Raw genomic sequence first — 13506 nt, 5'->3', positions numbered from 1 at the left:
AAATTTCACATTGTCCCTAGGCTGCTGCACCTGCCAGACTTTTTAGATGAGACCTACATGCTGCTGGTGTTTGGCAGAGTTCCAGTTTTATTTTACAAATAAATAAAAATCCATAACCCTTCTGTTCTGGGAGAGATTCTAATTTAAGTAAAAGTAAAATTTCCCTTGCAGTTACAAAGGGATATCCCTCACATCCTCCCAGTGAAATATGCCCATGTAGTAGTGAAGGTGAGGTTTTGTGAAAAGCATGACTTAAATTTGCATTTTAAAAACTGGTCTGACTAGCTGTGAAATAGGCACTGTTGTGGGATTGTCATGAACTGTGCTGAGCTAACCTCCCAGTTTTGCAGTCTGAACATCTTGTATAAGGCTGGAAGTATTTATTGCTTTTTAACTGCTCAGTCATTGACTACTGAGGTGCCCTTCTCTTCTTGTTCCCCAACTCATAATGGGCCTCAACTAATGACCCACTAATGACAGTGGGAAATTTCATGCAAATGTTTTGAAAGACTACTGTCACATACGTAAATTCAACTCCTTCAAGACAGGTTAGGATTCATCATATCTCACTCTCTAAGCAATATTGAAAGGGCTGTTGTCAGCCTGAAAAACAAAAGCCTGTATAAAAATGCCAGGCTGCAACACCCAAAGTCAACCTGCAGCTGCAGGTCTGAAAAATACCGGTGTTTTCTTCCCCCTATGAAGAACCATCAGTGGCTTCCGTGATGCTGTGTTTCAGACCTGACATCAGTACTATTGAAAGAGAGGCATAAAATCATTCTGCTTTATTTTTTTTTAAGGCCATTCTAGCATCTCAGGCCACAGAGTGATTAGTGTCCAGTCCAAGAGCACTATACAAGGGCTTGCAGACTTGAGCTGTAACCTTGGGCCTAGGGACTTCCTCAGATCTGATTTCTTATGCTGTGCTGCCCCTCAAGTCTCATGTTGGGTTCAAATTTTTTGAATGTACGTTTTCTCTGGTAGTCTGTGTCATATGTTCTTGTCTGTAATTTTGACATATACCAACAAGGTATTTATTCTTTCCTCCAGTTTTGGAGAAATGCATTTGGGCATATTGGTCTCACTGGGAATAAAGTAAGTTTCACAACATGGTCTACTAATCTGTAAATGCCTCGAGCTGTTAGACAGAGCCAGGTCCCTTTAAACCTGCTGGCAGAAAGACAAAGGTTAGCTTGGCCATGCTGCACAGAAATGGGAGAAGAGGTCTTGTTTGGGTACTGCTGGCTGCAAAGCACAGGACAGACTGCAGCTGAGTTAATGGTATCCCTGTAGCTTGGCTTTGCTGCAGTGGGGCTAGGCCAGGAAACACATTTGGGGCATGGGTTTGACTAGCTGAGCATATGACAAGGGCTCAGGTGGAGCCGGTCTAGGGAGCAACAAGGCTAGTCTAGAGGAGACAGTGCGTAGGCTTAGCCTGGCCTCTGTCAAAGGTGCAGGAGGCTTTTGGCTAGGCAAAGCTAGGCTAAGGGAGTCCGCAGGTAGTGTAAGGTAGCATCCACAGCTACAAGGGGATGAAGCTAGACTGTACTTAGCTTTCTGTTTGTGTCAGCCAGGCAACAGCTGAGTTAGGCAATGCCGAAATAAGGGCTGAGGAGGCTGGACTCTACAGAGGGCTCATCCAGGCATCAGCAGAGCTACAGCTCTTCCATGTAACAATTAGATTGGGCTAGGAGAGAGGGAGGTTAGTGCTAGGTGTTTAGGTTACTCCAGGCATGGGCAGGAGATACCTCCTCCAGGTGACAGGAGATACCCAACCCTAGACAGTATCATCAGTAGAACAGCTCTTCAGGACTTGGGCCAATAACTTAAGAAAGGTTAAGTAACTACCCCAGACAAGTCTTGTTATCTCCAGTCTTTCACTGCCAAGTGGCAGCTGCTGGGCTGGGCTGCCTCACTGGCATCTAGTTTTCTCCTTGCAGTGACATCGAAGCAATCAGCCAGCCGAGGATACAGAGGTGCTAGTGGGAAATCAGAGCACTGATTGCTCTTTCCTTCAGCTGACTTGGCAGCAAATATTTGAGCTGGATGAGAGTCAACAGAAAGCACGTTATTTTCAGGTGTGTTATCTTTATCAATAATCTCTTTGAGGCACAGTAACTCCTTCATAAGCCTGTAGTTGGTATGGCTGGAAACAGTTGCAGTAGATGGTTGAAGCAGCAAAAGAAACCCAACATGCTATTTATCTTTTGCTTTCCTTTCTGGCTTTTTTCATAAATTCATCACATACTGGAGTAGCCTCTTTCCCTTTCCAGCTATCTGGCTTTTCTTGGTGCCTATTAAGCAGCTTACAGTGTCCTGCTGATGATCTGGCAGATTTTGTTTTTTACTGTGCATGATCCTGATGCATCCAAAATTCCCCCAAATAAATTTCAACCAGGAAGAGCCCTCTCATAAATTTTTTTTTAAATAAAGGGAGAAATTGTTTAGGAGCGGGAATATTTTTTCTCCTCCTTTTTTGACTGTACCATCTGTACCTCTTTAACTCTCATCATTTAACCCTTTTCTACTTCATAAACTTGCGAATCTCCAGCAGAATGACCAAGTGGTCCTGGGAGGTGAGCGATGTGTTTCCCACTTCCAGGTTCTGCTAACCACAACAGTCCTCTAGCTGCCAGGAGACAGATTCAGGTAAGATGCTTCCAGCCCCTACAAATATTAATAAAAGAAATTGCTAAGAAATTAAAGCCCAGGCAAAGGTCAAATCAGTTTATTTATTCCATAAAAAACACAAGGCAAAGCCTGACTATATCCTGCAAGGGGTCAAACTGTTTATACAGACCTGGCAGTAAAATGCTGTATAATGCCCAGTAAAAGACCTGAAGGAAATATGAAGGTGGGAAGGAGCCCACAGGGGCTATGTTCAGTTTGTCTGTTTACTGTGGCCAGACAACAATACAGTAAAATTCAGCGCTTCTGTAGGATTTCTCCGATAAGGGAAAGGAGATACCTGTGGTGCCTTGAGTACTGGATGGTCCAGCCATGAACCTATAAAGCTTGATACAAAACTGAGGAAGCTTTAGAAGATACCCTGACAATTGATTAAGATTTCCTGCTGTTTGATACCCTACAGTGTCCGTACTTGACAGTGTCATGCTGCTATTGCTTTTAGAAGGGAAAGGAAATCTGATGGTCCTTAAATTCACTGTTTTCCCCCAAAAGGAGAATCACAGCATGTTTTCAGCCTTTAAAGCCGAGAGTAGCTTTCACTGGGAAAGGTGTGGGGCTGATTTTCAGACACTGGTGCATCAGAGCCCCAGCCCAGGGCTGCCTCGAAGTGAGCCCACCATGCTTATCTGTTGTATGTTGTTAAAATGAAGAAAACAGCCTTTGCTACAATTAAGCATGTGTCCATTTCCTGAACTCCACAGAAATAAACTGTATGTTCTTAAAGCACTATTTTTCTGTAAATCTGTGTGGCTTGAAAATCCACAGGGAGTTTGACGCTTGTTCCAGTTCTCAGCTACCTTGAAGAAACTCGATTACTGGGAAATGTAGAAACCAGGTAGGCACTATGATGATGGAAAATTTAGCCTCTACTGTTCCTGCCTTGCAGTAGGTCTGTAGGTTGAACCCATGCAGAAGGTTGCTTTGTGAGGCTGGGACTAAGATCCTTCTGCTTGGTTTGCTCATTGAACACCAGTGCAGTTCTTGTCTTTTCCAGACAGGAGATAGTGGAACTGGAAAATATGCAAGGCCGGGAAGGATGCTCAGAGACAAGTACTACAGAGTATATTTAATTATTTTTACAGCAGTGTATTACATCTCCTGGGAAAGGATGGAGACTGTGAATTGATGGTTGCCATCCACTCTTTCTCAACTAGGTGGCACCAAATGAAATAATCCAACATCACCAGCAAATAAGCAAAAGGAGGTACTTTTTCCCCCACTGTGCATAGTTCTTAACATTGACTCATTGCTGTGAGACATTTGAGGCCAAAATATAAATGTTGTGTTTGGAAAGTAACTGGTTAAATTGGTGGGGAAAAGATCCTCTAAAAAGCAAATGAATACGGAAATCTGAATGTATTCCCACATGGAAGGAGTGAGAGATTGGGGCTGTCTTTCTCAAGCAAGAGATAAATAAGACAGCAGCAACAGAGTATGTAGAGAAACAAAGCAAGCAGAGGAGGCAGATCAGACGTATCTGCTTGCTTTCTCTAGAAAGGCAAAACAGTTGCAAGTCTTGTTTCTGCTGAAGCTGAAGCTGCCCTGTGGATAAGGGGAGACCATGTTTGCATGGGTCGGAGGCGGCTGATGCCTGGACCCCTCTTCAGAGCCATGTGGCCAAGCTTCGCTGCTGGATTGAGAATTTCGACGGTGACCCATAACAAACCAGGCAGCACTGCCCAAAGGGAGAGATGGGATTTCTACCCTGGACATGTTAAGCTTGAAAACATCTGCTCTGCCTTGTTTTCACTGTGTCTCAGCAGAGTGCTGCAGCTGGAGGCATCTCCTGGCTGGGCACACAAAGTCCCATGCGCTGGGCCACCAGGTAGAGCCACATCTTGGGGCAGGCCCTGTGTGGCCATCAGGGTGGGTTCAGGAGGCCACCAGGGAATATAGGTCAGTCACAGGGGATACGGGACAGCCTTACACATCATGGAGAAGGTCTAATTTAGCTAATGGGACATGAGAGCTTGAGGGATGCTGTCTACAGATATTTAGTGAGTGACCTGGGAAAACAGCAAATGAATATTCCTCATCTTTTTGTTGCTCAAGCTGCTGTAAGTTTCCAAGCTTTCACCACCCTGTCAGCCCTCTGCTTGAACCAGCAAGGGTAAACCTTGGTATTTCTAATAAATATACAAATAGCTTGATAAATTTTTGAGTTTTCTTCCTTCCTAATGCAGGAAAGATTTTTTCCTTATTAAAAAAAGGTATCAGAGTGCTGCAGGTCCACCCATGGGATGGCTCCAAGGCAGCACCAAGAGCTCAAACCTTTGGGTATGAAGAGGCAATACACAGTGATCTGAGTAACCCCAGATATGTCCCAGCCATGCTGGCTCTGCCAGGTCTCTGCTATGGGCCAGACCTGGTCTTCTGAAGGTCTTTAGCACCACCAGGTTTAGAAACAGCAAATCTGTGTGTCCAGGAGAGAATGAGGTTCATGCAGAGGGTGGCTGCAGCCCCTATGGAGCTGCCCATCGCTCCCCACTGTGTGAAGAAGGGACCTGGATGATGAACCTGGGTGGTTAGGCTTCTAATTATGCTTTATTGGGCTGATGAAGAGAAGCTTTAAATTACAGTGAGAAGTAGGACAGGAGAGCCGGCCGAGGGAGGTGGTAAAAGGATCGCTAGGGGAGGACATGAGCTTAGGTATGAATCTTTGCCTTGCTGCTTCTTCAGCCCAGTCCTCGGAGGATTTCACTCCCTCTGGAAGAAGCAGTGGCTCGGGACAAATGTATTTGGTTTTCTTCTCTCCAGTTGGAGAAAACGGAAACCCTTGTGATTCTTAGCTTCCCTCCAAGGCCAGAGCTGAGAATAAGCATGGGTTGTGACACTGGTTGTAGATGCTCCCTCCCAAGACTCCAGGTTACTGGCTCCTGGGGCCTGGCACATCCTTCATGCGCTGCAGGAGCATCAGGCTGAGTGACAATCCCAGCGAGGCTTTCATCCTGGTGCATTGAGAGGAGCAAGATAACACAGTTTCTCCCCCCCAAAAAATCCCGTACAACAAATGATTTGGTCGCAGCCTGGGCAGGGAAAAGAAGATCCTGCTGCTTAAACAGGCTATTTTGTGTGACAACTGCTGTGCATCAACGATGGCTGGAGGGCAGAGGCAGTCACAAATGGATCCATCAACTTTTTGGGGTCGCAAAATGGCCCTGAAGGAGCTGGTGGCAGCTCTTGGCAAGGCAGTGAGCCCAGGAAACCATGACTCTCCCTGTGGGTCAGGCTGTTTCATTTTCACCCACGGCAGGATGGCATTGTCCTCGGTGTCCACTCCACCCTTCATCCTGGAGTCACGGAGCCATCTCACCTTTCTGCCCCTGAGAAACAGCAAAATAAGTTAATGTGGCCACAGGTTTCCCTCAGTTGTTTGCTGGTGCTGGAGGGGCAGACAAATGAATGAGCTGTGGAGAGTAGGGAACACTAAAATCCAAGAGCAAATGGCACCATTTGGCATTGCTCAGCCACACACGCCAGGGAAAGAGAGTGATGCTCCCTGTCCTGCAATGCCCCATAAGTCTGACACCAGCTCTGCAGGGGGGCAGACATAGATGGTGAGATGCTGTGGGGAAATTTCTCGCTGGGATGAGGGGGTAAACCCTGCTGAAAGGCTCCTGTGGCAATAAGCGGCTGCAGCTGCAGGCTCCCTGCCAGCAGCTGTGCCCAGAGTGGGATCAGGAGGCCAATCTCGCAGCCAAGACAGCGCCATTCGTCAGCACTCAATAAACAAAAGTGCCTTGCTGTTTTATGCAGGAGATAAGCACATGGGGCATGAGATTGCTTTCCCTTGTGCTCTCTGTGCTGAGCGTGGGAGCACTGGTTGGCCACCAAAGGAGCCAGGGCATTGCTGCTGTGGGACATGCTGTGGACAGGCGTGCAGGCATGGAGGCTGCTGGGTGTCAGGCAGCCCTGAGGCCAGAGCCCCAGAGGTGCTCGGGACAGCAAGATGCTGTTGCTTACTGGAGGTTGCTAGCCCTGCGAGGTGTGTTACAGTACCTGGGCCATTTTGCAAGCCCAGTTCATGACACATTACCTGTTAGCACTTTTTGCTTGTTTTTTTTTTCCAGAGACTAACATTGCCAAGCCTTGATTTCCCTGCTTTTGCTGGAGAAAAGTGGCTGGAGAGTTTGCTGGTGGGAACTGAGGAACACTTGTGTGTCTTGAGCATCAGGGACTTTCCTCCAGCTATTTGTTAGGCATTAGAATCAAACAGCTGCTAAGATGTCTGCAGCCTCCTTCCAAGAAGCAATGGCCAGAGGGGACAGACAGATCATGTATGCTGGTTCACCTGCATGGTCTTGCAGCCTTGGGCTCTCAGGGACAACAGAGACAGTCTTGGGGTAGAGCTGTCCCCTTTCTGCACCCCCTTCACACTCTGGCTGCATCCACATCCCCTCTTACTTCTGTAATGACAAATGTCCACACAGAAAATGAAACCAGACCTGCTGGGTCAGTGGTTTCTGGGTGATTCCCAGCATCCAAACTGATGGCCAGCTGTGAATCTCTTAATTTTGTTCATACCATTTGGTTGTACTCTCAGCAGCCGGATGCTGGATGCCTCTCCTATCACCTCTGTGCTGTTACCTTTGGAAACCCATCCTGTGGTCCCAATAGAGAACAAGATCAGGCTCAGTTGAGGTTGATTTTTCCAGAAAATTATGTTGACTGGTGCTAATTATATGTTACTGCCTCTTCAATCTTTATCAGTTAAGTTGTCTACCAGCGCTCTGATAATCATGTCCAGGATGGCCACCCGGCCAAGGCAGCAGTGACCAAGCTTGCCTGATTTGGTTTTTTTAAGCATTGGTTTAATACCCACACTCATCAGGCACTCGGGGATTTCACTGGCACTCCATGATTTATTAAAACAGAAAGAAACACAAATGGAGAAGGAGCTGAAAAACACCACCTCGTGAAAGCTTCTTTCTTTGCCAGCATACTGAACCTGACCCGTGTCCTTGGCAAGGCTAAACCGGCCCACGGCCTCTCTGTCAGCAGGGCTGAAAGCAGCACAGGATTTTGAGATTCATGCAGGGGGAGCTTTGTGGCAAGCCAAGCACAAACCTGGTAGAGTGCTCCCATGTGTGCCATGATGATGATGATGTTGCCTCATACAGCAGGCCCTGAGCTCTGCTCTTCACCTTGTATCAGATGCAGTCATTACTGCTCTTGAAGCTCCACTTTGTACCAAGCAGTTGTAAATCTCTCTCGTGTCTGTCAGAAGAAAAAATTTATGGCTGAGAGCAGAGGAAACCTTGACAACCTGGCACTCATTGAATGCAAACTTTCTTCCTCCGCTTTTTTTATCCCCCCTCTTAAAGGATGCTGGAAGAAACGGGTCCTTTGCGACATGCAGGTTACAAAGAGCAGTTGTTTTTATGCAGCAGAACCAAAAACAAAAACAGATGATTCCAGTCTTCTTAAAACCCAGCGCAAAACTGGACAGCGTTAACCTCTTCTTTGCCAGAGGATGGTACTGTCCTACCCGCACATCTATGGGATGGCATATTATGATAAATGGTAAAATCTATCCCACTCAATCAATGCCATGTTTGGTTCAGCTTTTGTCTGAGCTGGTACAGCGCAGTGAAACCCACCAAAGCCTTTGTGAAACAGGGTGGAGCAGGGACCGGCCACCACCAAGGACGGGGGTGGGGAGGAGTTTTACAGCTGGGGAGTGGGAAAGGGTGACCACAGCTCCCTGGCACTCTGTATCCTTGTTTCCCAAATGGGAAGCCCTGTGTCAGTGCCTGCCAGCACCTTCCCAAGGACGTAGTGGAGACAAGGTTGCGGGGTTGGACAGACTATGCCAGTGGCTCCCTGCCCACAGTACTTGCATTTTGTTCCTGTGATGGATGCCCATCGAATACACACCAAAAAAACGGCCATGGGTGCACAAGTCTCCTTCCTTGGCCAGGCACCACCTTTCTGGAGTGAGCTTTGTCACCTCCTGTGCTGTATTTTCTCACGCTTTACCCAGCCCAGGTTGAAAAGTGCACAAGCTGCTCCCTTTTTCACCTACATCCAACTTGTCAGCATTGGCTTCTGATGCTTCACCAACCTCTGGTTTACATCTTCTTCTCACCTTCAGTTACAGGTCCCTGACTGTGATAAAAAGCTCCTCTTGTTTTCAGGTTCCTGCACAGCTCTGGTGTTTCTGGGCTGTTCATCATGACTCCATATAATTGTCGCTTCTCCCGTGTACACAATGTCCTCATTAGCCTGACACGCTCCACCATACTTGTAGCTGCTCTTCTCTGATCAGCTCCAATTCATTGCACAGGCTGTGTATTCATGCTCTCCTGGCTCCTGTGCGCCTTTGGTGCAGAGCTGGTAACTCCACGCTCGCGACGTGTTCTTGTGTAGCACCTACGTAAGTGCTGAGGGATGTATGCTTACAGATGTATTGCCCTGGAGATCTTTCCCTCTTTCCTTGGTGGTGTCACACCTGTGGGCGTCATCCCAAGAGGCTGGCTACTGCTGTCCTCCATGCCTTCTTGCTTAGTTTCCAAAGCCCACTGAAACAGTCTCCGTGGATGTTTTTGTGCAAGGACTCAGACCACGACAAAACCTATTAAACCTGAAAGTGATGACTGCCTGTGGCCTGGAGCCCTTCTAGAGGGGGCAGCAGCCAGCACAGCATGGTGACCCAACCGACCACAACCAGCTTAGTGTTTATTTTGAAGGATCTTTATTTTGAAGTGAATGATAGATTTATTATTCCCAGTCCCATTTTCGCTTGTCCCGTTGTTGCATCCGTGTGCCGCCCTGCCAGGTGGCCTCAAGATGGCTGACGGGCGGCGTGAGGGAGAGCGCACCTCGCCCTGCGGCGGGGCCGGGGGTGTTTGCTGTCGGAGGGGAGGGCAGGGCTACAGGCGCGGCGGGACACCCCTCTTCCCCCTGTGGCTCTAGTCCCCTGGGGACGCTGCGACCCGGGGAGGGCTCAGGCCGGGGGAGGCCGCCGCGAGGCCCGGCCGTCCCGGCCCGCGTTGTCATGGCGACGCGGCGGCCGTCCCGGCGGGGAGGGCCTGGCGGCAAGCGGCTTTTCCTGCGCCGAGCGCGGCCAGCGGGGGCAGCGCTGAGCCGGGCCGGGCCGCGCCGCGCCGAGGAGAGGAGCTCCGCACCCCACGCTGCACCGGCCTCCGGCCCCGGCGGGAACCCGCCGCCCACCCGGCCCGGTAAGTGCGGGCGCGGCCCCTCCCCGGCCCTCGGCAGGCGCCGCCGGCAGTCCCGGCAACCCTCCTGCCGCCGCGCTGCGGCTCGCCTCCCTCGGCCTGGCCCCTGCTGCACCGGCCCCTTCGCCCCTCGCTCCGGCCCCTCACCTCAGGGGTGTGTCAAGCTCCCTTCCTGCACCCCTGGTCCCTGGGGGGCCGGCCCCTCATGTCGGGGACTGCTGGGCTCCCCTGGCCCCTCATGTAACCCCCTCACCTCGGGGGGTGCAAGCTCTCCTGGCCCCCCACTTTATCACCCTCGCCCCCAGGGGCTGTAAGCCCTCCTGGCCCTCCACCTGCTGCCCTCACCCTGGGAAGTGCCAGTCCCCTCATCCCAGGGAGCGAGGGTCCCTCCGCCCGAATTGGGGCGGGGGTCCCTCCGCCCGAATTGGGGCGGGAGGCGCAGGAGCCCGTGTATCAAGGCCGAGCCTGCAGGAGATGGCCCCGGGCTCCTCGGAGCGCTGGGGACTGCAGCAGCATTGCCCTTCCCATCCCTGCCCGCGCCAGGGAAGCTGCGGGCGACACGTGTGCGGTTTCAGCCGTGCCCTTTTGCGCTCCAGAGCTGCTGCTTTTTATATCGAAAGCGATTTGCACGTTTCTCTGGGGCTTCTGATTTTTGGGGTGATTTGTAGGATTGTAGCCTTTGGCCGTCCTGTCACAGGACAGGGTCCTGCATCTAAGCCCCTCTGAGCTCCTTCCAGGCTCTCCTAAGCCAGATCTGTGCCTCTTTGGCCAAGGTTATTGTGCGTTTCCTCCTATGGCTGGGGAATGTGGAAATGTGGATATGCTGTGGGGTTTCCTCAAGGTCACCCTGGGAATTGGACCCTAAGCATCCTCTCCTCTCTTGCTGCACCCTCCAGAGCTGCCGGACTCCTACTGAGTGAGGGTGCAGTCATGGAAATTGGATTTTCCAGTGCGCTGGGCCTCTCTCCTGCAGGGCTTCTCAACTTTTGGTTTCTACACCTTGCCAGGCTGTCAAAGTAACAAACATCAGAGCAGGATCCCAGCTGTATTTATTTGGTCTAATATCTTTTAGGTGTTGACAGTTAAAGCCTGTATGTTTTTACCATAGCACATTCATCTCCGAGAGTCTCGCTGCTGTTAGGATCTGACCTCTCATGGCATGGCTGCTGCTGCTGGGATTATATCTGCAGTGATTTTGATTGCTGCAAGTCACTGTGGCTTTGCCCTCAAGAACTCACTTCTTGGCAATGGCCAGCAATGGTACTCAGCTGATAACGTTGTATTATGTGGGACTCGGATGGCAGTTGTCGTCTTGTCCTCAGCTTGTGTTTTGCTTTCCAGGCTGTTATAAATAAAGGCATAGATTAAGTCTAATTGGAGGAGTTACTCTAACCTCTTCATCAGAAAATAAACACCAGTATTTAATAGTGATTTATCTCTTTGAATGTTTTGGCTGTAGGCTTTTTTAACTGTGCACTACTACTTCTTGTACTTCACACAGGTACAGTTTTTCTCCTGGTGCTGTGCACTTGGGCTCGTTTGTTCACCGAGTGCTCATCGTAGTAAGGATCATTACGTTTTGAGGGCAGTGGTGATCAGTGGCTGAGATGGATGGCCAAGTTGGAACATGGAGCAAATCTGTATCGTAAATTGGAGCCCAGCACTACTCTGAAGGAAAGTCTGTAGTCTTGTTTGATGCCCAGCAATCTTGTTAATGTCTTACTAAGATGCCAGGGCCCTAGAAGATCCTTCTGCTGTTTTAAGACAGGGTGGTGTGCTGTATTAAGTTACTAGGAGGCAGAAATCACTGACAGCCTCTCAGGGCCACTTGCTCCTCTTTTCCTGCCAAGATTTAAATTAATAGGCAAGATGGGGAAATACCTACCTGGTTGGCCAAGGTGGTAGCAGCACAGACATGTGGAAGCAGCCCCCCCACTGCTTGCTTGTGCGGTGGCGAGGCTTGTGTGTGTTGTGTTGTAGGTCTCTAGCAGGGTGAAGGTGTGGCGGAGAGAAGGGGCTGAGACACAGTGGCTGGGGTTTGGCGCGCCTCCCACAGCCTGGGAGCTGTGAGGATTTGGGGCTGTGCTCTGATGAGGGTGTTATAATGGGGGAAGTCTTGCAGAGGAGCTGTGAGCATTTCGTGTGCCTATACAATTGTTCTTGCGTAACTGTTGTCATGCTGAGAATTATGAAATAGTAGGAGGGAGAGATTTTCTGGGGTAGGGCAGGAGAGTTTTTGAGTGGGAAAACATGCTGTGTTTAATGAGAGTAAAACACATCTAGATCCGGCATCCCTGGCTGGTGGCCCAGTTTTGCAGATTCCGCTAAGAACAGTTTTTCCATGAAAGGTAAAGCCTGATCTAAGGAACACCCTCATTGCAGTGTATGTGATGACCGTGCAATGCTGTGGAAATAGCTAATTATCCCTGGTACTCTAGGTTTTATCTGAATAATCTGCAGCCAGGAGGCTGCAAGAGGAGTGATTGATGAGTTGCTCCTCTCTTGGCAAGGAGCGCCTAGGTGTGGTGTAGGGCTGCATGGTCTCCATCCCTGGTCCTCCAAAGGGCTGAGCTTTGGGTTTGCTGCTGGGCTGGGGGTTACATGTTTTACAGATAATGGCAAACCTCTGGATTCTCTTTCACCCCACTGTGGAAATAAAACTCTCTTGCGTTTTATTTGGCAATTGCCAAATTAGTAACTGCTGGAAGGTGGTATGTCCTGGTGAAATTTGGGAGGTGAAAGGCTTGCGTGGTGAGAACAAAAGTTTAGCAGCATTGAACATAGACATGGAGGGATGCCTGTCCCTTGGTGCTGTCTTGCAGCATGCCTGCCTTGTTCCAGTGTGATGCTTTCTTCTGTCACTTGGTCCCTGGGCTCGCTTGGGGGCAGAGAACTGCAAATATTTTGCACTGCCAACTTTCTAGTGCCAGCCAGATGCCCTGCGTGGGGTGTATCTCTTAATGGGCTGTTTCTATCTGCCTAAAATCATACTGTGCTGCCAGAATGACATAAATGAGCTCTGAAGTAGGCCCCAAGGGGGAAGGAAAAGCGGTGGGGAAAATGCAAAATATTTTTGTTTGGTTGTTAGAAGATCCTGTGCTGGGCAGGTCATCTGTAACCAAACTGGATTTGGAATGGCTGGGACAAATGAGTTTCCTTGTGATCCTGAGTGCTGCAGTTCATGTGTATTATGGTACGATGCTAATGTCCTGTGAAGGGAGTTTCTGCAGTTTCCCCTTTTCTAGGCTGTTTCAGAACAGAGAAGCATTTCTCCTAAGCCTGCCATGTTCCTGGCTGTCCTTTTTCAGAGTCTTTTTTTTTTTCCCCTGTTGTTTTGTTTTTCTCCAGAATGAAGTTTCTACACAGCTGCTGGCAGGTCAGCGGTGTCCCAGAGCTGTGCACCTTGGCCATTGACTGGACTAAGTTGATGTAGCTCTGGCAGAGGTAGCAGAGCAAATTTGGTTTGCACCACCTGAGGTTGGGCTGTCATGTAGGAGCCCTCAAGTTACAGGAAGAGCCTGGGCACACAGCTTCTGTAAGCCTGTTGCTTACAAGTTTGTTAATGTTCTGTTAGGCTTCCAGTTGGACACGCTTACCTCCCAGCTGCCTCTGCTCCTCTGTTTAAATCTGCAATACTGTG

The sequence above is a fragment of the Phaethon aethereus genome (genome assembly GCF_964289735.1).
Source record: "Phaethon aethereus genome assembly, chromosome: 5".
Taxonomy (NCBI): domain Eukaryota; kingdom Metazoa; phylum Chordata; class Aves; order Phaethontiformes; family Phaethontidae; genus Phaethon; species Phaethon aethereus.
Note: the sequence above shows the minus strand (reverse complement) of the source record.